The sequence below is a fragment of the Chiloscyllium plagiosum genome, unplaced genomic scaffold (genome assembly GCF_037043375.1).
Source record: "Chiloscyllium plagiosum isolate Xiang-an unplaced genomic scaffold, Cpla_swu_hap1 HiC_scaffold_31, whole genome shotgun sequence".
NCBI lineage: Eukaryota > Metazoa > Chordata > Chondrichthyes > Orectolobiformes > Hemiscylliidae > Chiloscyllium > Chiloscyllium plagiosum.
Window position 1 is genome coordinate 76,226,196 of NW_028270169.1, and position 22,924 is coordinate 76,249,119.

General features: G+C 47.0%; 3 non-coding genes across 3 annotated transcripts; all 3 read right to left on the reverse strand.

The window, feature by feature from the left end:
• Positions 1-2,282: 2,282 nt before the first annotated feature.
• On the reverse strand, positions 2,283-2,355 carry trnav-uac (transfer RNA valine (anticodon UAC)). Its single transcript has one exon. It is a non-coding gene; the product is annotated as a tRNA-Val (tRNA).
• A 2,847-nt stretch (positions 2,356-5,202) lies between these two features.
• Positions 5,203-5,275, reverse strand: trnav-uac (transfer RNA valine (anticodon UAC)). Its single transcript has one exon. It is a non-coding gene; the product is annotated as a tRNA-Val (tRNA).
• Positions 5,276-8,122: 2,847 nt separating this feature from the next.
• Positions 8,123-8,195, reverse strand: trnav-uac (transfer RNA valine (anticodon UAC)). The gene has a single exon. It is a non-coding gene; the product is annotated as a tRNA-Val (tRNA).
• Positions 8,196-22,924: the final 14,729 nt, after the last annotated feature.

A 22,924-nucleotide genomic window follows, 5' to 3' on the forward strand; every position in this document is an offset into this window, starting at 1 on the left:
GGGCAATTCCAAACTGCTCTTTCAAACATACTGGAGCCTGAGTGCACCACCACTTCCCAGACAATGCTGAAAAGAGGGAAAGAAAGAACACAATAAGAATGGGCCATGAAAAAGTGAATTTCACCAATCACAGACTCGATTAGATTACCTTTCCCTTCCGATGTCCGCAGGACGGAAATGAAGGAAATGGGAGAAATTCAATAACATGTGACATCGCAATTCATTGGAACGATTTTCCCATTGGCCATAAAACAAAATAACGACGAGTCGTGCCACCGCAGGACTTTGTTTCACAACAGCAATGAAATCACAGTCGCCATTCGGTTCCAGTAAACGCTCAACTTGCCTGGGACAGCAGAGCTGTTTGCGATTTTCCACGCGGGAGGCGAACACGATCATGACAGCACAGACATCGGAAAAGTCGGCACTTTCCCACACCACAGTTAATTGTCCAGGAAGCAAACCCAATTTTCTTCGGTTTTCAACAGAAATGCAGCAGGAGTCGAAACAGCATTTTAACAAACTGCGTCGTTGGAAACGATCAGCAGAAATGGCAGCGGTGGGATTCGAACCCACGCCTCTGTCGAGACTGGAGCCTTAATCCAGCGGTTTAGACCGCTCGGCCACACTACCAGCCAGCCGCGCTGCCCCATTTTCTTGCACTTCCAATTGTGCTCCTGCATAACAACCGATGCAAAGCCACGTGAAAAGGGTTCCATGATCCCTCTCCGACTCGCACAACTGCTGGGATGTGCCCGTCTACAATATCAATTTCGCAGCAGATAATGATAGCCCATCAATCCAGACAACTATCAATGGTAAGCTGAGTCTATCTTCTCAGAATCTTTTCAACTACAAATGTATCTGTGAGTGCGTGAGAACATGCGATCGGTTATGATTTGGTCAAATTACCATGAGCTGCTTGACATTACTGCAATTTCGATTCTTGCTTTGCTAAATGATTTCACCCTTTGATCGAAACAGGACAACTTTCACGTTTACACGGAACATGAAACACACCGGACTACAGGGAAAATGCACAAAGCTGAGCAGGCCGTGTTCCACATCATACCGCACAGCAGAGTTACAGTCACTGTGTCTGTTTTGCAGAATAAGAGTCTCAAAGAATGTTCTCCACCCTAAAACCGGAGGTAGCATTACAATCCGAGAACGACAGATCACATTGTGAGGATGCTCTGACCTCGGAGCCGGTTCGAGATGCCACTTTCCTTGCCTTTTTGCCTTACCCGTGCAATTCGCTGCAGAGATGTTCACACCTGGATATGAGCCACAGGGATACCAACTGAGTCGACGAGAAGCGACTCAATAAATTTTGCTAAACTCCACGGTGCTTATTAGAAATGCAGTTTCTGTTCACATCAATCTAAAAGGCAGTTTCTGAACATAGTAACAGAAGTCAAAAGGTAATTAGCTCACCCCACCCCCACTCCGGAAGAGGTGCTAAGTGCCCTTGAGTGCTTTTTTGTTCTCGATGTGAAGAGCTCTCACGCCTGAGTCACCTTCACACGTCTCTGGTTGCTGAGTGAATCACAAAGAAGGAATTTCACCAGAGCTACAACTGCCTCACTTCTCCACTCGCCCTCCCAGTTTACATTTTCCTGCTCGTCAGTGATTTAAAGAAAACCAAATGGATGCGATGTCATTCTGTAGCCTCTCTGTCGATTCCTCCGTTTCAGTTCCAATGTGGTTAGATCTCGGGGCGCACCTTAATACTAGCGACGCTATCAAAGCACAGGTCCAGAGGTTCCTCTGAGAGTGTAATTTCTTTCATTGCTGTTGCTGGTTGAATGAGCCACTAACGTGCGAACTGCTCCAAAACATGATTCAGGACCTCTGGTAACAACTCTCGCACGTTAAATAACGACAGACAGCTTCCAAATGATGTCCTTCATAGACGACTTTGGGGGTACATTTGACAGACAGACTTGTTCAGGAATCCGCGGTGCGCTGTGACACCAGCGCATCAGCTTCTTCCCTGTCTTGGAAACGGGCCGCCTGCGCAAGGAATGCAAGTGCGGTACTGCTTTTCGTGGAAGGATCAGAAGGCGGTAACTACACTCTCAAACAGAATGGCATATGATCACAATCAGGTTGGAGAAAAACTTTACAATGCTTTGCACAGTAATTAAATGGAGTTGCATTACATTTCACTACGAGAGCAGATTTGTTCAAGTAAATTCGAAGGCAGGTTTGCAGATGGGAAAGCAAGCAAGAAAACTCCGCTCCTATCCATGTAAAATGCCGCAGTTGAAGAACAAAGCAGTTTCTGCCCAGTTTCGAACTGGGGACCTTTCGCGCGTAAGGCGAACGTGATGACCACTACACTACAGAAACAAGGCGCAGTCGCTACTGCTAAGGCTCAGTGGCACCCAGCACTGAAAGTTGAAGCCATTTTACCTTTCACCTTTCTGTTTCCAATCGCTCGTTGTTTAATGGGACTTCTTTAATTTTGGCTATGTGGTGAGCATGGACGAGATACACCGAAGTATCTGTTTCCACGCGGTGTGCGCCAATAACATTGTGTTGCTTACACCGGCTGTAAAGGATTACTTTTTAGCGGAGCTTGCCGTCGCAGTCTGTGGCACAATCATTTCGTCTGTTCGACTGCTCACGGGAAAGGTAGCGTTGTAAGACACTGCAGAAACGAACGACTTCCTTACTTTTGCTCCGACTGACCATACTCCGGGAAATTTTCCCAGATTCTCAGTTGAGGATTTTTGCAGCTGCAAGTTACCTCAGAAACCCTGTTAATTCGTAAGGTATTGAGCGAATCGCAAAACAGAAAGCATTTAACACGGAACTGGCAAACCAAATGCATTTTCAGACGCAGCGAGCATGAATGCAAAATGTGAGACAGGCCGGGGGCATGAGTCATAAAGTAATCTCACAACTAACAACAGGGCAATTCCAAACTGCTCTTTCAAACATACTGGAGCCTGAGTGCACCACCACTTCCCAGACAATGCTGAAAAGAGGGAAAGAAAGAACACAATAAGAATGGGCCATGAAAAAGTGAATTTCACCAATCACAGACTCGATTAGATTACCTTTCCCTTCCGATGTCCGCAGGACGGAAATGAAGGAAATGGGAGAAATTCAATAACATGTGACATCGCAATTCATTGGAACGATTTTCCCATTGGCCATAAAACAAAATAACGACGAGTCGTGCCACCGCAGGACTTTGTTTCACAACAGCAATGAAATCACAGTCGCCATTCGGTTCCAGTAAACGCTCAACTTGCCTGGGACAGCAGAGCTGTTTGCGATTTTCCACGCGGGAGGCGAACACGATCATGACAGCACAGACATCGGAAAAGTCGGCACTTTCCCACACCACAGTTAATTGTCCAGGAAGCAAACCCAATTTTCTTCGGTTTTCAACAGAAATGCAGCAGGAGTCGAAACAGCATTTTAACAAACTGCGTCGTTGGAAACGATCAGCAGAAATGGCAGCGGTGGGATTCGAACCCACGCCTCTGTCGAGACTGGAGCCTTAATCCAGCGGTTTAGACCGCTCGGCCACACTACCAGCCAGCCGCGCTGCCCCATTTTCTTGCACTTCCAATTGTGCTCCTGCATAACAACCGATGCAAAGCCACGTGAAAAGGGTTCCATGATCCCTCTCCGACTCGCACAACTGCTGGGATGTGCCCGTCTACAATATCAATTTCGCAGCAGATAATGATAGCCCATCAATCCAGACAACTATCAATGGTAAGCTGAGTCTATCTTCTCAGAATCTTTTCAACTACAAATGTATCTGTGAGTGCGTGAGAACATGCGATCGGTTATGATTTGGTCAAATTACCATGAGCTGCTTGACATTACTGCAATTTCGATTCTTGCTTTGCTAAATGATTTCACCCTTTGATCGAAACAGGACAACTTTCACGTTTACACGGAACATGAAACACACCGGACTACAGGGAAAATGCACAAAGCTGAGCAGGCCGTGTTCCACATCATACCGCACAGCAGAGTTACAGTCACTGTGTCTGTTTTGCAGAATAAGAGTCTCAAAGAATGTTCTCCACCCTAAAACCGGAGGTAGCATTACAATCCGAGAACGACAGATCACATTGTGAGGATGCTCTGACCTCGGAGCCGGTTCGAGATGCCACTTTCCTTGCCTTTTTGCCTTACCCGTGCAATTCGCTGCAGAGATGTTCACACCTGGATATGAGCCACAGGGATACCAACTGAGTCGACGAGAAGCGACTCAATAAATTTTGCTAAACTCCACGGTGCTTATTAGAAATGCAGTTTCTGTTCACATCAATCTAAAAGGCAGTTTCTGAACATAGTAACAGAAGTCAAAAGGTAATTAGCTCACCCCACCCCCACTCCGGAAGAGGTGCTAAGTGCCCTTGAGTGCTTTTTTGTTCTCGATGTGAAGAGCTCTCACGCCTGAGTCACCTTCACACGTCTCTGGTTGCTGAGTGAATCACAAAGAAGGAATTTCACCAGAGCTACAACTGCCTCACTTCTCCACTCGCCCTCCCAGTTTACATTTTCCTGCTCGTCAGTGATTTAAAGAAAACCAAATGGATGCGATGTCATTCTGTAGCCTCTCTGTCGATTCCTCCGTTTCAGTTCCAATGTGGTTAGATCTCGGGGCGCACCTTAATACTAGCGACGCTATCAAAGCACAGGTCCAGAGGTTCCTCTGAGAGTGTAATTTCTTTCATTGCTGTTGCTGGTTGAATGAGCCACTAACGTGCGAACTGCTCCAAAACATGATTCAGGACCTCTGGTAACAACTCTCGCACGTTAAATAACGACAGACAGCTTCCAAATGATGTCCTTCATAGACGACTTTGGGGGTACATTTGACAGACAGACTTGTTCAGGAATCCGCGGTGCGCTGTGACACCAGCGCATCAGCTTCTTCCCTGTCTTGGAAACGGGCCGCCTGCGCAAGGAATGCAAGTGCGGTACTGCTTTTCGTGGAAGGATCAGAAGGCGGTAACTACACTCTCAAACAGAATGGCATATGATCACAATCAGGTTGGAGAAAAACTTTACAATGCTTTGCACAGTAATTAAATGGAGTTGCATTACATTTCACTACGAGAGCAGATTTGTTCAAGTAAATTCGAAGGCAGGTTTGCAGATGGGAAAGCAAGCAAGAAAACTCCGCTCCTATCCATGTAAAATGCCGCAGTTGAAGAACAAAGCAGTTTCTGCCCAGTTTCGAACTGGGGACCTTTCGCGCGTAAGGCGAACGTGATGACCACTACACTACAGAAACAAGGCGCAGTCGCTACTGCTAAGGCTCAGTGGCACCCAGCACTGAAAGTTGAAGCCATTTTACCTTTCACCTTTCTGTTTCCAATCGCTCGTTGTTTAATGGGACTTCTTTAATTTTGGCTATGTGGTGAGCATGGACGAGATACACCGAAGTATCTGTTTCCACGCGGTGTGCGCCAATAACATTGTGTTGCTTACACCGGCTGTAAAGGATTACTTTTTAGCGGAGCTTGCCGTCGCAGTCTGTGGCACAATCATTTCGTCTGTTCGACTGCTCACGGGAAAGGTAGCGTTGTAAGACACTGCAGAAACGAACGACTTCCTTACTTTTGCTCCGACTGACCATACTCCGGGAAATTTTCCCAGATTCTCAGTTGAGGATTTTTGCAGCTGCAAGTTACCTCAGAAACCCTGTTAATTCGTAAGGTATTGAGCGAATCGCAAAACAGAAAGCATTTAACACGGAACTGGCAAACCAAATGCATTTTCAGACGCAGCGAGCATGAATGCAAAATGTGAGACAGGCCGGGGGCATGAGTCATAAAGTAATCTCACAACTAACAACAGGGCAATTCCAAACTGCTCTTTCAAACATACTGGAGCCTGAGTGCACCACCACTTCCCAGACAATGCTGAAAAGAGAGAAAGAAAGAACACAATAAGAATGGGCCATGAAAAAGTGAATTTCACCAATCACAGACTCGATTAGATTACCTTTCCCTTCCGATGTCCGCAGGACGGAAATGAAGGAAATGGGAGAAATTCAATAACATGTGACATCGCAATTCATTGGAACGATTTTCCCATTGGCCATAAAACAAAATAACGACGAGTCGTGCCACCGCAGGACTTTGTTTCACAACAGCAATGAAATCACAGTCGCCATTCGGTTCCAGTAAACGCTCAACTTGCCTGGGACAGCAGAGCTGTTTGCGATTTTCCACGCGGGAGGCGAACACGATCATGACAGCACAGACATCGGAAAAGTCGGCACTTTCCCACACCACAGTTAATTGTCCAGGAAGCAAACCCAATTTTCTTCGGTTTTCAACAGAAATGCAGCAGGAGTCGAAACAGCATTTTAACAAACTGCGTCGTTGGAAACGATCAGCAGAAATGGCAGCGGTGGGATTCGAACCCACGCCTCTGTCGAGACTGGAGCCTTAATCCAGCGGTTTAGACCGCTCGGCCACACTACCAGCCAGCCGCGCTGCCCCATTTTCTTGCACTTCCAATTGTGCTCCTGCATAACAACCGATGCAAAGCCACGTGAAAAGGGTTCCATGATCCCTCTCCGACTCGCACAACTGCTGGGATGTGCCCGTCTACAATATCAATTTCGCAGCAGATAATGATAGCCCATCAATCCAGACAACTATCAATGGTAAGCTGAGTCTATCTTCTCAGAATCTTTTCAACTACAAATGTATCTGTGAGTGCGTGAGAACATGCGATCGGTTATGATTTGGTCAAATTACCATGAGCTGCTTGACATTACTGCAATTTCGATTCTTGCTTTGCTAAATGATTTCACCCTTTGATCGAAACAGGACAACTTTCACGTTTACACGGAACATGAAACACACCGGACTACAGGGAAAATGCACAAAGCTGAGCAGGCCGTGTTCCACATCGTACCGCACAGCAGAGTTACAGTCACTGTGTCTGTTTTGCAGAATAAGAGTCCCAAAGAATGTTCTCCACCCTAAAACCGGAGGTAGCATTACAATCCGAGAACGACAGATCACATTGTGAGGATGCTCTGACCTCGGAGCCGGTTCGAGATGCCACTTTCCTTGCCTTTTTGCCTTACCCGTGCAATTCGCTGCAGAGATGTTCACACCTGGATATGAGCCACAGGGATACCAACTGAGTCGACGAGAAGCGACTCAATAAATTTTGCTAAACTCCACGGTGCTTATTAGAAATGCAGTTTCTGTTCACATCAATCTAAAAGGCAGTTTCTGAACATAGTAACAGAAGTCAAAAGGTAATTAGCTCACCCCACCCCCACCCCGGAAGAGGTGCTAAGTGCCCTTGAGTGCTTTTTTGTTCTCGATGTGAAGAGCTCTCACGCCTGAGTCACCTTCACACGTCTCTGGTTGCTGAGTGAATCACAAAGAAGGAATTTCACCAGAGCTACAACTGCCTCACTTCTCCACTCGCCCTCCCAGTTTACATTTTCCTGCTCGTCAGTGATTTAAAGAAAACCAAATGGATGCGATGTCATTCTGTAGCCTCTCTGTCGATTCCTCCGTTTCAGTTCCAATGTGGTTAGATCTCGGGGCGCACCTTAATACTAGCGACGCTATCAAAGCACAGGTCCAGAGGTTCCTCTGAGAGTGTAATTTCTTTCATTGCTGTTGCTGGTTGAATGAGCCACTAACGTGCGAACTGCTCCAAAACATGATTCAGGACCTCTGGTAACAACTCTCGCACGTTAAATAACGACAGACAGCTTCCAAATGATGTCCTTCATAGACGACTTTGGGGGTACATTTGACAGACAGACTTGTTCAGGAATCCGCGGTGCGCTGTGACACCAGCGCATCAGCTTCTTCCCTGTCTTGGAAACGGGCCGCCTGCGCAAGGAATGCAAGTGCGGTACTGCTTTTCGTGGAAGGATCAGAAGGCGGTAACTACACTCTCAAACAGAATGGCATATGATCACAATCAGGTTGGAGAAAAACTTTACAATGCTTTGCACAGTAATTAAATGGAGTTGCATTACATTTCACTACGAGAGCAGATTTGTTCAAGTAAATTCGAAGGCAGGTTTGCAGATGGGAAAGCAAGCAAGAAAACTCCGCTCCTATCCATGTAAAATGCCGCAGTTGAAGAACAAAGCAGTTTCTGCCCAGTTTCGAACTGGGGACCTTTCGCGCGTAAGGCGAACGTGATGACCACTACACTACAGAAACAAGGCGCAGTCGCTACTGCTAAGGCTCAGTGGCACCCAGCACTGAAAGTTGAAGCCATTTTACCTTTCACCTTTCTGTTTCCAATCGCTCGTTGTTTCATGGGACTTCTTTAATTTTGGCTATGTGGTGAGCATGGACGAGATACACCGAAGTATCTGTTTCCACGCGGTGTGCGCCAATAACATTGTGTTGCTTACACCGGCTGTAAAGGATTACTTTTTAGCGGAGCTTGCCGTCGCAGTCTGTGGCACAATCATTTCGTCTGTTCGACTGCTCACGGGAAAGGTAGCGTTGTAAGACACTGCAGAAACGAACGACTTCCTTACTTTTGCTCCGACTGACCATACTCCGGGAAATTTTCCCAGATTCTCAGTTGAGGATTTTTGCAGCTGCAAGTTACCTCAGAAACCCTGTTAATTCGTAAGGTATTGAGCGAATCGCAAAACAGAAAGCATTTAACACGGAACACAAACAAAACTGGCAAACCAAATGCATTTTCAGACGCAGCGAGCATGAATGCAAAATGTGAGACAGGCCGGGGGCATGAGTCATAAAGTAATCTCACAACTAACAACAGGGCAATTCCAAACTGCTCTTTCAAACATACTGGAGCCTGAGTGCACCACCACTTCCCAGACAATGCTGAAAAGAGAGAAAGAAAGAACACAATAAGAATGGGCCATGAAAAAGTGAATTTCACCAATCACAGACTCGATTAGATTACCTTTCCCTTCCGATGTCCGCAGGACGGAAATGAAGGAAATGGGAGAAATTCAATAACATGTGACATCGCAATTCATTGGAACGATTTTCCCATTGGCCATAAAACAAAATAACGACGAGTCGTGCCACCGCAGGACTTTGTTTCACAACAGCAATGAAATCACAGTCGCCATTCGGTTCCAGTAAACGCTCAACTTGCCTGGGACAGCAGAGCTGTTTGCGATTTTCCACGCGGGAGGCGAACACGATCATGACAGCACAGACATCGGAAAAGTCGGCACTTTCCCACACCACAGTTAATTGTCCAGGAAGCAAACCCAATTTTCTTCGGTTTTCAACAGAAATGCAGCAGGAGTCGAAACAGCATTTTAACAAACTGCGTCGTTGGAAACGATCAGCAGAAATGGCAGCGGTGGGATTCGAACCCACGCCTCTGTCGAGACTGGAGCCTTAATCCAGCGGTTTAGACCGCTCGGCCACACTACCAGCCAGCCGCGCTGCCCCATTTTCTTGCACTTCCAATTGTGCTCCTGCATAACAACCGATGCAAAGCCACGTGAAAAGGGTTCCATGATCCCTCTCCGACTCGCACAACTGCTGGGATGTGCCCGTCTACAATATCAATTTCGCAGCAGATAATGATAGCCCATCAATCCAGACAACTATCAATGGTAAGCTGAGTCTATCTTCTCAGAATCTTTTCAACTACAAATGTATCTGTGAGTGCGTGAGAACATGCGATCGGTTATGATTTGGTCAAATTACCATGAGCTGCTTGACATTACTGCAATTTCGATTCTTGCTTTGCTAAATGATTTCACCCTTTGATCGAAACAGGACAACTTTCACGTTTACACGGAACATGAAACACACCGGACTACAGGGAAAATGCACAAAGCTGAGCAGGCCGTGTTCCACATCATACCGCACAGCAGAGTTACAGTCACTGTGTCTGTTTTGCAGAATAAGAGTCCCAAAGAATGTTCTCCACCCTAAAACCGGAGGTAGCATTACAATCCGAGAACGACAGATCACATTGTGAGGATGCTCTGACCTCGGAGCCGGTTCGAGATGCCACTTTCCTTGCCTTTTTGCCTTACCCGTGCAATTCGCTGCAGAGATGTTCACACCTGGATATGAGCCACAGGGATACCAACTGAGTCGACGAGAAGCGACTCAATAAATTTTGCTAAACTCCACGGTGCTTATTAGAAATGCAGTTTCTGTTCACATCAATCTAAAAGGCAGTTTCTGAACATAGTAACAGAAGTCAAAAGGTAATTAGCTCACCCCACCCCCACTCCGGAAGAGGTGCTAAGTGCCCTTGAGTGCTTTTTTGTTCTCGATGTGAAGAGCTCTCACGCCTGAGTCACCTTCACACGTCTCTGGTTGCTGAGTGAATCACAAAGAAGGAATTTCACCAGAGCTACAACTGCCTCACTTCTCCACTCGCCCTCCCAGTTTACATTTTCCTGCTCGTCAGTGATTTAAAGAAAACCAAATGGATGCGATGTCATTCTGTAGCCTCTCTGTCGATTCCTCCGTTTCAGTTCCAATGTGGTTAGATCTCGGGGCGCACCTTAATACTAGCGACGCTATCAAAGCACAGGTCCAGAGGTTCCTCTGAGAGTGTAATTTCTTTCATTGCTGTTGCTGGTTGAATGAGCCACTAACGTGCGAACTGCTCCAAAACATGATTCAGGACCTCTGGTAACAACTCTCGCACGTTAAATAACGACAGACAGCTTCCAAATGATGTCCTTCATAGACGACTTTGGGGGTACATTTGACAGACAGACTTGTTCAGGAATCCGCGGTGCGCTGTGACACCAGCGCATCAGCTTCTTCCCTGTCTTGGAAACGGGCCGCCTGCGCAAGGAATGCAAGTGCGGTACTGCTTTTCGTGGAAGGATCAGAAGGCGGTAACTACACTCTCAAACAGAATGGCATATGATCACAATCAGGTTGGAGAAAAACTTTACAATGCTTTGCACAGTAATTAAATGGAGTTGCATTACATTTCACTACGAGAGCAGATTTGTTCAAGTAAATTCGAAGGCAGGTTTGCAGATGGGAAAGCAAGCAAGAAAACTCCGCTCCTATCCATGTAAAATGCTGCAGTTGAAGAACAAAGCAGTTTCTGCCCAGTTTCGAACTGGGGACCTTTCGCGCGTAAGGCGAACGCGATGACCACTACACTACAGAAACAAGGCGCAGTCGCTACTGCTAAGGCTCAGTGGCACCCAGCACTGAAAGTTGAAGCCATTTTACCTTTCACCTTTCTGTTTCCAATCGCTCGTTGTTTAATGGGACTTCTTTAATTTTGGCTATGTGGTGAGCATGGACGAGATACACCGAAGTATCTGTTTCCACGCGGTGTGCGCCAATAACATTGTGTTGCTTACACCGGCTGTAAAGGATTACTTTTTAGCGGAGCTTGCCGTCGCAGTCTGTGGCACAATCATTTCGTCTGTTCGACTGCTCACGGGAAAGGTAGCGTTGTAAGACACTGCAGAAACGAACGACTTCCTTACTTTTGCTCCGACTGACCATACTCCGGGAAATTTTCCCAGATTCTCAGTTGAGGATTTTTGCAGCTGCAAGTTACCTCAGAAACCCTGTTAATTCGTAAGGTATTGAGCGAATCGCAAAACAGAAAGCATTTAACACGGAACACAAACAAAACTGGCAAACCAAATGCATTTTCAGACGCAGCGAGCATGAATGCAAAATGTGAGACAGGCCGGGGGCATGAGTCATAAAGTAATCTCACAACTAACAACAGGGCAATTCCAAACTGCTCTTTCAAACATACTGGAGCCTGAGTGCACCACCACTTCCCAGACAATGCTGAAAAGAGAGAAAGAAAGAACACAATAAGAATGGGCCATGAAAAAGTGAATTTCACCAATCACAGACTCGATTAGATTACCTTTCCCTTCCGATGTCCGCAGGACGGAAATGAAGGAAATGGGAGAAATTCAATAACATGTGACATCGCAATTCATTGGAACGATTTTCCCATTGGCCATAAAACAAAATAACGAAGAGTCGTGCCACCGCAGGACTTTGTTTCACAACAGCAATGAAATCACAGTCGCCATTCGGTTCCAGTAAACGCTCAACTTGCCTGGGACAGCAGAGCTGTTTGCGATTTTCCACGCGGGAGGCGAACACGATCATGACAGCACAGACATCGGAAAAGTCGGCACTTTCCCACACCACAGTTAATTGCCCAGGAAGCAAACCCAATTTTCTTCGGTTTTCAACAGAAATGCAGCAGGAGTCGAAACAGCATTTTAACAAACTGCGTCGTTGGAAACGATCAGCAGAAATGGCAGCGGTGGGATTCGAACCCACGCCTCTGTCGAGACTGGAGCCTTAATCCAGCGGCTTAGACCGCTCGGCCACACTACCAGCCAGCCGCGCTGCCCCATTTTCTTGCACTTCCAATTGTGCTCCTGCATAACAACCGATGCAAAGCCACGTGAAAAGGGTTCCATGATCCCTCTCCGACTCGCACAACTGCTGGGATGTGCCCGTCTACAATATCAATTTCGCAGCAGATAATGATAGCCCATCAATCCAGACAACTATCAATGGTAAGCTGAGTCTATCTTCTCAGAATCTTTTCAACTACAAATGTATCTGTGAGTGCGTGAGAACATGCGATCGGTTATGATTTGGTCAAATTACCATGAGCTGCTTGACATTACTGCAATTTCGATTCTTGCTTTGCTAAATGATTTCACCCTTTGATCGAAACAGGACAACTTTCACGTTTACACGGAACATGAAACACACCGGACTACAGGGAAAATGCACAAAGCTGAGCAGGCCGTGTTCCACATCATACCGCACAGCAGAGTTACAGTCACTGTGTCTGTTTTGCAGAATAAGAGTCCCAAAGAATGTTCTCCACCCTAAAACCGGAGGTAGCATTACAATCCGAGAACGACAGATCACATTGTGAGGATGCTCTGACCTCGGAGCCGGTTCGAGATGCCACTTTCCTTGCCTTTTTGCCTTACCCGTGCAATTCGCTGCAGAGATGTTCACACCTGGATATGAGCCACAGGGATACCAACTGAGTCGACGAGAAGCGACTCAATAAATTTTGCTAAACTCCACGGTGCTTATTAGAAATGCAGTTTCTGTTCACATCAATCTAAAAGGCAGTTTCTGAACATAGTAACAGAAGTCAAAAGGTAATTAGCTCACCCCACCCCCACTCCGGAAGAGGTGCTAAGTGCCCTTGAGTGCTTTTTTGTTCTCGATGTGAAGAGCTCTCACGCCTGAGTCACCTTCACACGTCTCTGGTTGCTGAGTGAATCACAAAGAAGGAATTTCACCAGAGCTACAACTGCCTCACTTCTCCACTCGCCCTCCCAGTTTACATTTTCCTGCTCGTCAGTGATTTAAAGAAAACCAAATGGATGCGATGTCATTCTGTAGCCTCTCTGTCGATTCCTCCGTTTCAGTTCCAACGTGGTTAGATCTCGGGGCGCTATCCAGAGGTTCCTCTGAAAGTGTAATTTCTTTCATTGCTGTTGCTAATTGAATGAGCCACTAACGTGCGAACTGCTCCAAAACATGATTCAGGACCTCTGGTAACAACTCACGCACGTTGAATAACGACAGACAGCTTCCAAATGATGTCCTTCATAGACGACTTTGGGGGTTCATTTGACAGACAGACTAGTTCAGATATCCGCGGTGCGCTGTGACACCAGCGCATCAACTTCTTCCCTGTCTTGGAAACGGGCCGCCTGCGCAAGGAATGCAAGTGCGGTACTGCTTTTCGTGGAAGGATCAGAAGGCGATAACTACACTCTCAAACCGAATGGCATATGATCAGAACCAGGTTGGAGAAAAACTTTACAATGCTTTGCACAGTAATTAAATGGAGTTGCATTACATTTCACTACGAGAGCAGATTTGTTCAAGCAAATTCGAAGGCAGTTTGCAGATGGGAAAGCTAGCAAGAAAACTCCGTTCTTGTCCATGTAAAATGCTGCAGTTGAGGAACAAAGCAGTTTCTGCCCAGTTTCGATGTCATTCTGGAGCCTCTCTGTCGATTCCTTCGTTTCAGTTCCAACGTGGCTTAGATCTCGGGGCGCCCTTTATACTAGCGACGCTATGAAGGCGCAGGTCCAGAGGTTCCTCTGAGAGTGTAATTTCTTTCATTGCTGTTGCTGATTGAATGAGCACTAACGTGCGAACTGCTCCAAAACATGATTCAGGACCTCTGGTAACAACTCTCGCACGTTGAATAACGACAGACAGCTTCCAAATGACACATTTCAGAGACGAATTTGGGGTAGATTTGACAGACAGACGAGTTCTGGAATCCGTGGTGCGCTGTGACACCAGCGCATCTGCTTCTTCCCTGTCTTTGAATCGAGCCGCATGCGAAAGGAATGCATATGCGGTACTGCTTTTTATGGAAGGATCAGAAGGCGGTAACTACACTCTCAAACAGAATGGCATGTGATCAGAACCAGGTTGGAGAAAATCTTTACAATGCTTTGCACAGTAATTAAATGGAGTTACATTACATTTTATTATGAGAGCAGATTTGTTCTAGCAAATTCGAAGGCTGGTTTGCAGATGGGAAAGCAAGCAAGAAAGCTCCGTTTTTATCCATGTGAAAGGCTGCAGTTGAAGAACATAGCAGTTTCTGCCCAGTTCCGAACTGGGAGACTTTTGGCTTTTAGGCGAACGTGACGACCACTACACTACAGAAGCAAGCCACAGCCGCCCGTCTACAGCTGCACTGACTATAAGGACAATGTTGGAAGATGCAACGAAACGTCACCATTTGCAAGTTACCCTCGAAGGCACATAGCACCCTAACCTGGAAAGGAATCAGTGATAAACTCATTGAATGGTGAAACGGTCTTGATGGGCAACATTGCATATTTCAGCCATTCATCTTTTATCTTACAATTTATAAAAAAAAACTGTTGCTTTATGCGGTGACCAGACTTGTGCTGAGTCCTTTAGCTGTTCCCCAAACTATTGGTTGCTAAAGTTTTACTATCATCCACAGCCTCTGTTCAATAATAGAAAGTATCCGAATACCCTCTCAATCAACTGATTCCCCTCAAGATTAAAGTGATGTTGAAGAAGCACAGCACGTCCAGCAGCATCTGAGGAGCAGAAAAATGAACGTTTCGGGCAAAAGCCCTTTATCTGAAATGAGACTATGAGCATATGGGATGGAGGGATAAATGGGAGGGGTTGGGGCTTGGGAGAATGTAGCTGAGAGCGCAGTAAGTGGATGGAGGTGGGGGGTGAACGTGATATGTCAGAGAATAAGGTGGAGTGGATAGGTGGGAATGAGAATGCATAGGTGGGACAGGTCAGGAGGACGGCGTTGAGCTAGAAGTTGCAACTGGGGAAAGTTAGAGGGAGGGGAAATGAGGAAACTGTTGAAGTCTAAATTGATGCCTTGGCGTTGAAGGGTCGCAAGGTGGAAAATGAGGCTTTCTTCCTCCAGGCCTCGGGTGGTGAGGCAGAGGCGATAGCGGAGGCCCAGGACCTGCATTTCCTCGGGAGTGTGGGAGGGGGAGTTGAAATGTTTGGTCAAGGCGCACTGGGGTTGATTCTTGCGGGTGTCCTGGAGATATTTTCTGAAGTGCTCTGCGAGAAGACATCCAGTCTCCCCTGTTTAGAGGAGGCCACATTGGGAGCAACGGATACAATAAATGACATGTGTGGAAGTGCAGGTGAACATTTTATGGATATGGAAGCCTCCTTTGGAGCCTTGGATGGAGGTGAGGGGGTACATGTGGGCGCAGGTTTTGCAGTTCCTGCAATGACAGGGGACGGTGCCAGGAGGAAAGGGTTCGTCATTGGAGGGTGTGGACTTGACTAGGCAGTCACGGAGCGAATGGTCTTGGCACAAAGTGGATCGTGGTGCGGTCCGTTTTGAGGTGGCGAAACTGTCAGCGGATGATGTGATTTATGTGGAGGTTGGTGGGATAGAAGATGAGAACTTTGTTGCGGTTAGAGGTGTGGGCTTTGTGGGCAGTGGGACGGGACATGGATGAGATGCGTTGGAGGGCATCTTCAACCAAAAAGGAGGGGAAGTTCCGGTCTTTAAATAAGAAGGACATCTGCTGTGTTCTGTCGTGGAACTGGTCCTTTGGGAGCAGATGCGATTGAGGTGGAGGAATTGGGAATACAGGATAACACTTGCGCAAGAAGTAGGGTGGGATCCAGATAGCTGTGGGAGTCAGTGGGGTTGTAAAAAAATGTCACCAACACTGACCTCGAGGGATATATTTCCCTCCCCACCACTATCCACTTTTCACAAAGACTGTTTCCTCCACGACTACCTTGTCAAGCCCTCGCCCTCCAATGACCCACCCTCCCCTCCTGGCACCTTCCCCGCCACCGCAGGAATTGCTAAACCTGCATCTACATCTTCCCCCTCCAAGGCTCCAATGGAGCCATCCACATTCATCAAATGTGCATCTGCAATTCCACACACGTCATTTATTTCATCCTTTCCTCCCAATGCAGTCTCCTCTACATTGGGGCCATCAGACACCTTCTCGCAGAGCGCTTCAGAGAACATTTCCAGGACACTCGCAACATTCAACCCCAACGCCCCATGACGACTCACATCAACTACACCCCCACCCACTCTCCCGAAAACATGCAGGTCCTGGGCCTCCTCCACCGCCATTCCCTCATCATTCGACGCCTCACCTTCCACATCGTGACCTTCAAACCCAGGGCATCAATGTGGTATACACCAGATTACGCATCTCCCCACGCCCACCTACGCCGAGTTCTAGCCTTCTAGCTTGGCACCATCCTACTGACATGTTCCACCTGTCTACCTTCCTTCCCACCTCTCCGCTCCACCCTCACCTCCGATCTATCATCTTTAACCCCACCTCCATCCACCTGCTGCACTGTCAGCTAGATTCTTCCCAGACCCAGCTGTCCCGTTTATCTCTCCACCCTCGAGGCTCCCAATCATAGTCCTGATGAAGGGCTTTTGCCCGAAACATGATTTCTTTTTGCAACTCGGATGCTGCCTGACCTGCTGTGCTTCTTCAGAACCACTCTAATCTTGATTCTGATCTCCAGGATCTACGCTACGCACTTCCGTCCAACTGACCCCACTGTCCATTGATCTTCAGCGATCGCGAATGTCCACTCCAAGATCTCTTCGTACGTCTACACCACACAGAATACTCACTGTTATTGTTTCTTCTCCCAAAGTCCATTAATACTCTTTGGTCTGGATTCAATTCCATTCAGCATTTTACCTTTCCACCTGATTGATGCATCCCTGCAGTCCCTGGCATTCTTCACCATAGTTAACTACACGACCAATTGTTGAATCATCAACAAACTTGTAAATCATGGCTTCTACAACTAAGTCTAAATCATCGGTCTACATCAGAAAACAATGGAATTCCACTGGAAACAGTCATCCAAACATGGTTCATTGCTGATTAAGATTAACAGATTCAATAACGGCAGAATCGAACTCCTGCTGTCATCTGTTAACTTGCTGGTGACTCTGTCAGTTGGTCTCCTGAGTGATCACTTCTCACATATGGGAGTGGTGAATGACCTGTGCGCATTGTGACTGAGCAAGTGAGTTTACACCTCAGCGGAGAATTGAATCCCTTCCTGCAGTCACCCTATGGCCCTGACTTCTTGGCGCTGCGGGTATCCTTGTTTCTATTTAGTTTGATAAACAGTTGAATTCGAGTCCACACAGACACGATTCCCATTTTCCCCGTTGTTCATGTATTTTTATTATTCCTTATTCTCCCATGGAATGTGGCTATCATTGGTCTGAAGACCATTTGTTGTTCATTCTTAATTCACCTTGAACTGAGTCAGAGGGCATTCATGGGGGAACCACATGGTCGTGGGTCTGGAGTCACATGTTGACAGGACTCGTTACGGTCGGCAGATTCCCCTTTCGAAGGGACATGAATGAATGAGTTTTCAGTAACATAAAGTTATTGTCTCTGTTCCTGAGATTGAGTTTGTTTTTCAGATTGTATTCAGCGAATTTAACTAACAGCAGCTGTCATGTTCCAGTCTCCAAAGATGACTAGCCCAATAGATCGCCGCTGCACTAACAACTCCCTACTGCATTTCTCCATTCAAAGAATGGCATTGCCAATTCAGATTATCCCAGAAGGAGAGAGAACAGGACGCGTTTCTGTGTTGGAATGGAAACAATGTACGCTGGATTGGAGTGTTTACTGGAGCGAGAGACTGATGTGGAGACGATGTGAGCAAAAGCAGTTCTTACTGTCAAAGCAACAAAATATCGCTTTGTTAAGGAAAATCTCTTAGAATGCCTTCAATACGTCGACCTCTCACTTAAGGCTCCAGCGCGCTTCCTCTGAGACAATTCTCAGTGTGGGTTAATGCTGCTGCTCACTCTTAATAATGTTATAAATTGAGACTAACATTCCTTCCACCCCGCCTTTGAACAGAAGCATTCACAGTCTCAGCATTTCATGCGCTTGGATATACAGACAAAATCTTTTCCCTGGGATCGGAGAGTCCAGAACTAGAGGACATAGGTTTAGGTTGAAAATGGAAAGATATAAAAGAGACCTAAGGGGTTATGTTTTCATACAGAAGCTGGTGCATGTATGGAATGAGCTGCCAGAGGAAGTGGTGGAGGCAAGTACAATTGTAACGTTTCAAAGGCATTTGGATGGGTATATGAATAGGAAGGGTTTTGAGGGATATGGACCGGGTGCTGGCAGGTGGGACGAGATTGGGTTGGGAAATCTGGTCGGCATGGACGGGTTGGACTGAAGAGTCTGTTTCCATGCTGTACATCTCTATAACTCTATGACTCTATGACCGGGCCTTTACCAATCATGTCACGAGTGCCACAGAATAGCATCACGTGCTCATGTCCACCGCCACTTCCAGTCCCTATACATATCCATCCCCCATCACGAAGGCCTCAAAGCCCTCCGCTTCTTCCTTTCCCGTCGAACCAACCAAAACCCTTCCACTGATACCCTCCTTCGACTGACTGAACTGGTCCTCTCTCTGAACAACTTCTCTTTCCAATCCTCCCACTTCTTCCAAACCAAAGGAGTAGCCATGGGCACCCGCATGGGCCCCAGCTATGCCTGCCTCTTCGTTGGATATGTGGAACAGTCCATCTTCTGCAGCTACACTGGCACCACCACCCACGTTTTCCTCCGCGACATTGATGACTGTATCGGCGCTGCCTCGTACTCCCACAAGGAGGTTGAACAGGTCATCCAATTTACTAACACCTTCCACCCCAACCTCAAATTTACCAGGACCGTCTCAGACTCCTCCCTCCCCTTCCTCGACCTCTCCATTTCTATCTCGGACGACTGACTCAACACGGACGTTTACTATAAACCATCTGACTCCCACAGCTACATAGATTACACCTCCTCCCACCCTGCCCCATGTAAAAACGCCATCCGATATTCCCAATTCCTTCGCCTTTGCCGCATCTGCTCCCAGGGGGACCAGTTCCAACACCAAACAACCCAGATGGCCTCCTTCTTCAAAGATCGCAATTTCCCCTCAGACGTGGTTGACGATGCTCTCCACCACATCTCCTCCACTTCCCGCTCCTCCGCCCTTGAACCCCGCCCCTCCAATCGCCACCAGGACAGAACCCCAGTGGTCCTCACCTACCACCCCATCAACCTCCAGATACATCGTATCATTCTTCGTCATTTCCGCCACCTCCAAACAGACCCCACCATCAAGGATATATTCCCCACCACCACATCAGCGTTCCGAAAAGACCACTCTCTCCACGACTCCCTCGTCAGCTCCGCACTCCCCACCAACCTAACCTCCACTGCCGGCACCTTCCCCTGCAACCGCAAGAAATGCAAAACTTGCGCCCACACCTCCCCCCTCACCTCCCTCCAAGGTCCCAAGGGATCCATCAATATCCGTCACAAATTCACCTGCACCTCCACACACATCATTTACTGCATCCGCTGCACCCGATGTGTCCTCCTCTACATTGGAGAGACCGGCCGCCTCCTTGTGGAACGTTTCAGAGAACTCCTCTGGGACACCCGCACCAACCAACCCAACCACCCCGTGGCTGAACACTTTAACTCCCCCTCGCACTCCGCCAAGTACATGCAGGTCCTTGGCCTCCTCCATCGCCAGACCATGGCAACACGACGCCTGGAGGGAGAGCGCCTCACCTTCCTCCTAGGAACCCTCCAACCACAAGGGATGAATGCAGATTCCTCCAGCTTCCTCAATTCCCCTCCCCCCACCTTTTCTCAGTCACAACCCTCAGACTCAGCACCGCCTTCTTGACCTGCAATCTTCTTCCTGACCTCTCCGCCCCCACACTCACTCCAGCCTATCACCCTCACCTTAACCTCCTTCCACCTATCGCATTCCCAAACGCCTCTCCCCCAAGTCACTCCTCCCTACCTTTTATCTTAGCCTGCTTGGCACGCCCTCCTCATTCCTGAAGAAGTCCTTATGCCCGAAATGTCGTTTATCCTGTTCCTGTGATGCTGCCTGACCTGCTGCACTTTTCCAGCATCACATTTTTAAGCTCTGATCTCCAGCATCTGCAGTCCTCACTTTTTCCACCGCCACTTCCAGTTTGGTATCGCGGCTCTGCTACAAAGTTTGTCTGATTCTGGTTCTAGGAACTGGAGTTCTGTGACTGACTGCAGCAATGTGTACTTCCTTGTGTGGGGAAGTTGGTGAAGAAACTGTTATTAACACATAGTTAATAACACATTGTTATTGAAACATATATTACACCAATATCCCGCACCATCCCCTGAACCTTTTTTTTCTAGAAATCTATCGAACTCAGTCTTCAACATGCAGTATTCGATGGAACCACCACAGCGTCTGGTGATATCGAATTTAAAGATTCAGCTAATTCTGAATTCCCACATGTCCGCAGTCGCTCACGTAATATTCCTGCTGTGTATCTGCTTCTCTTCCTAACGCATCCTCTGTCACTGTAATTATTGCTTTTTTTTAAACGCGGGTCTTTGCATGACACAGTGGTGGTTTAAATGTTAAAATATTCTGCATTCTGGCCGCAGTAAGATCGTTCGAATCCGAGTCACTGCATTTTATTCCTTGTGATTAATGCTGAAGGAACATAGAAAGGAATCAGTTGATTTTACATGAAGGCATTCTCTGAGATTATGTCTTTTTTCCATCAAACCTCTCTCTCTCACACACATCTCTGCGAGTCATATATCAGGATCTAGACTCACCATTCTCGGAGAATTCCCTTCCCCCGCAATCACATACCTCCTTTAAGTTTCCCATCCCATTTCCCTTACAATCACTTTCACATTCATCTCCTTCAGTCTGTGTTGCTGTGCTCACTGTTACAGGGTGACCATGGCCAAGTCTTACCATCGGGACATTCAAACTATTTGATCCATTTCGATTTCGCAGTTGTGAGCTCAATCCACATGGCGCAGCTTTTACTGACATGGACCAGCGATTATTGAAACATCAGGCTCAGGAAAAGGGCACAGGGAAGCATTGAGGAAAATAAACTTTATTCAAAAAAACACCAGTTTCTGTCGACTTTCACATCATTTATTTCACTTGTTCATTCTGCTCTAGCGAGACTATTGTGTGTAGTTATGCAGGGGAGATTTGCCAGGATATTGTCTGGCTGAAGAAGAGAGATTGGACAAACTGGAGTTGTTTTTCTTAGAGAAGAGGAGATTGAGAGGGGCATGATTAAGATGTACAAAGTACTGAGGGGTATGAATAGCGTAGACTGAAATACATGTTTCACTTTGATGGAGATTTCAATCACGGGAGGCCATCGATTTAAGGTCGGAGGCGGAAAGATTAGAGTGAATGCGTGGAAAAACGTTGTCAAACAGTGAGCGGTTGAATTGGGGAACACAGTGTATGCAAGGGTCGGAGAGGCAGACATCCACATAACTTTCCGAAGTATTCAAATGTGAATTTATGATGCCAAGACATACAAGGATGTGGGTCAAGTGATTTGAAAAGGAGTTAGGATAGTTAAGCAATTGTTATTGAGCAATACAGATACTCCATTCCAAATACGGATTATTGATACCTGTCCTTCCATTCTCGAAGGGACAGGTCACAGGAAGAACTGTGCTGTCTGAATCAGCGTGGGAGAGTACTACTGCTCCCGGGGAGACAGGGTGACAGTGACAGTGCAAACACGTAACTTCTCAAGCTGCACCTGGTGCTGTTGTTGAAATGAAAATCGTTTGATACTTTTGCCCCGTAATGAGGTGTTTACTTATAGCAGGAAACTCAGGAAGAAATACATTCTACTGCCCTTTCCCCACTGTCCCAGACCACTGAATACCGGCACTATGCAGGACAATTGCTCTCTGTACACCATCGTCCAATCCTGCTTGACCCCCAGCACTTCCCATTTGGCACCATTACATGAAATCCCAGAAGGTGTGATGCTGCTCGTTTACGATGTCTCCCCTTACTGTGTAAGGTTCCATTGATTTATCTGCCCATCACTCAATTTAGCAAACTGCATTTCCTGCTCAGCATGTGGTCTCATCGAGACTGTGGAGAGAAAAACAAAGCGGGTGACAAACATAAGTACACCTACATTCTATCGGCAAGCAAACTAAGACCCTGAGCTTCCAGAATCCTGTCACTGCAACATCCCACTGTGTTCCCATGCCTCCATGTCAGTTTGGTCTCCTGCAGAGTTCCCGCATGGCACAGCGCGAGTTCGAAGAGCAGCACGTCATTTCCTACTGAGAGACCATACAATCTTCAGTACCCAACATTGAGTTCAATCATTTTAGGCCCTGCCTACCTACGCATACCATTCGTTCCAAAGGCCGATCGTTTGGCTCGAAAATCTCTTCTCAGATCCACAAGACCTTCTGATTTTGTTCAGATATTTCTGCTTTTCGTTGGATAATTTTGTTCTGTTCTGATCGCCAGCCTTCAGGAAACGTGTGTTTGCACGGGAGGGTGGTCAGAGG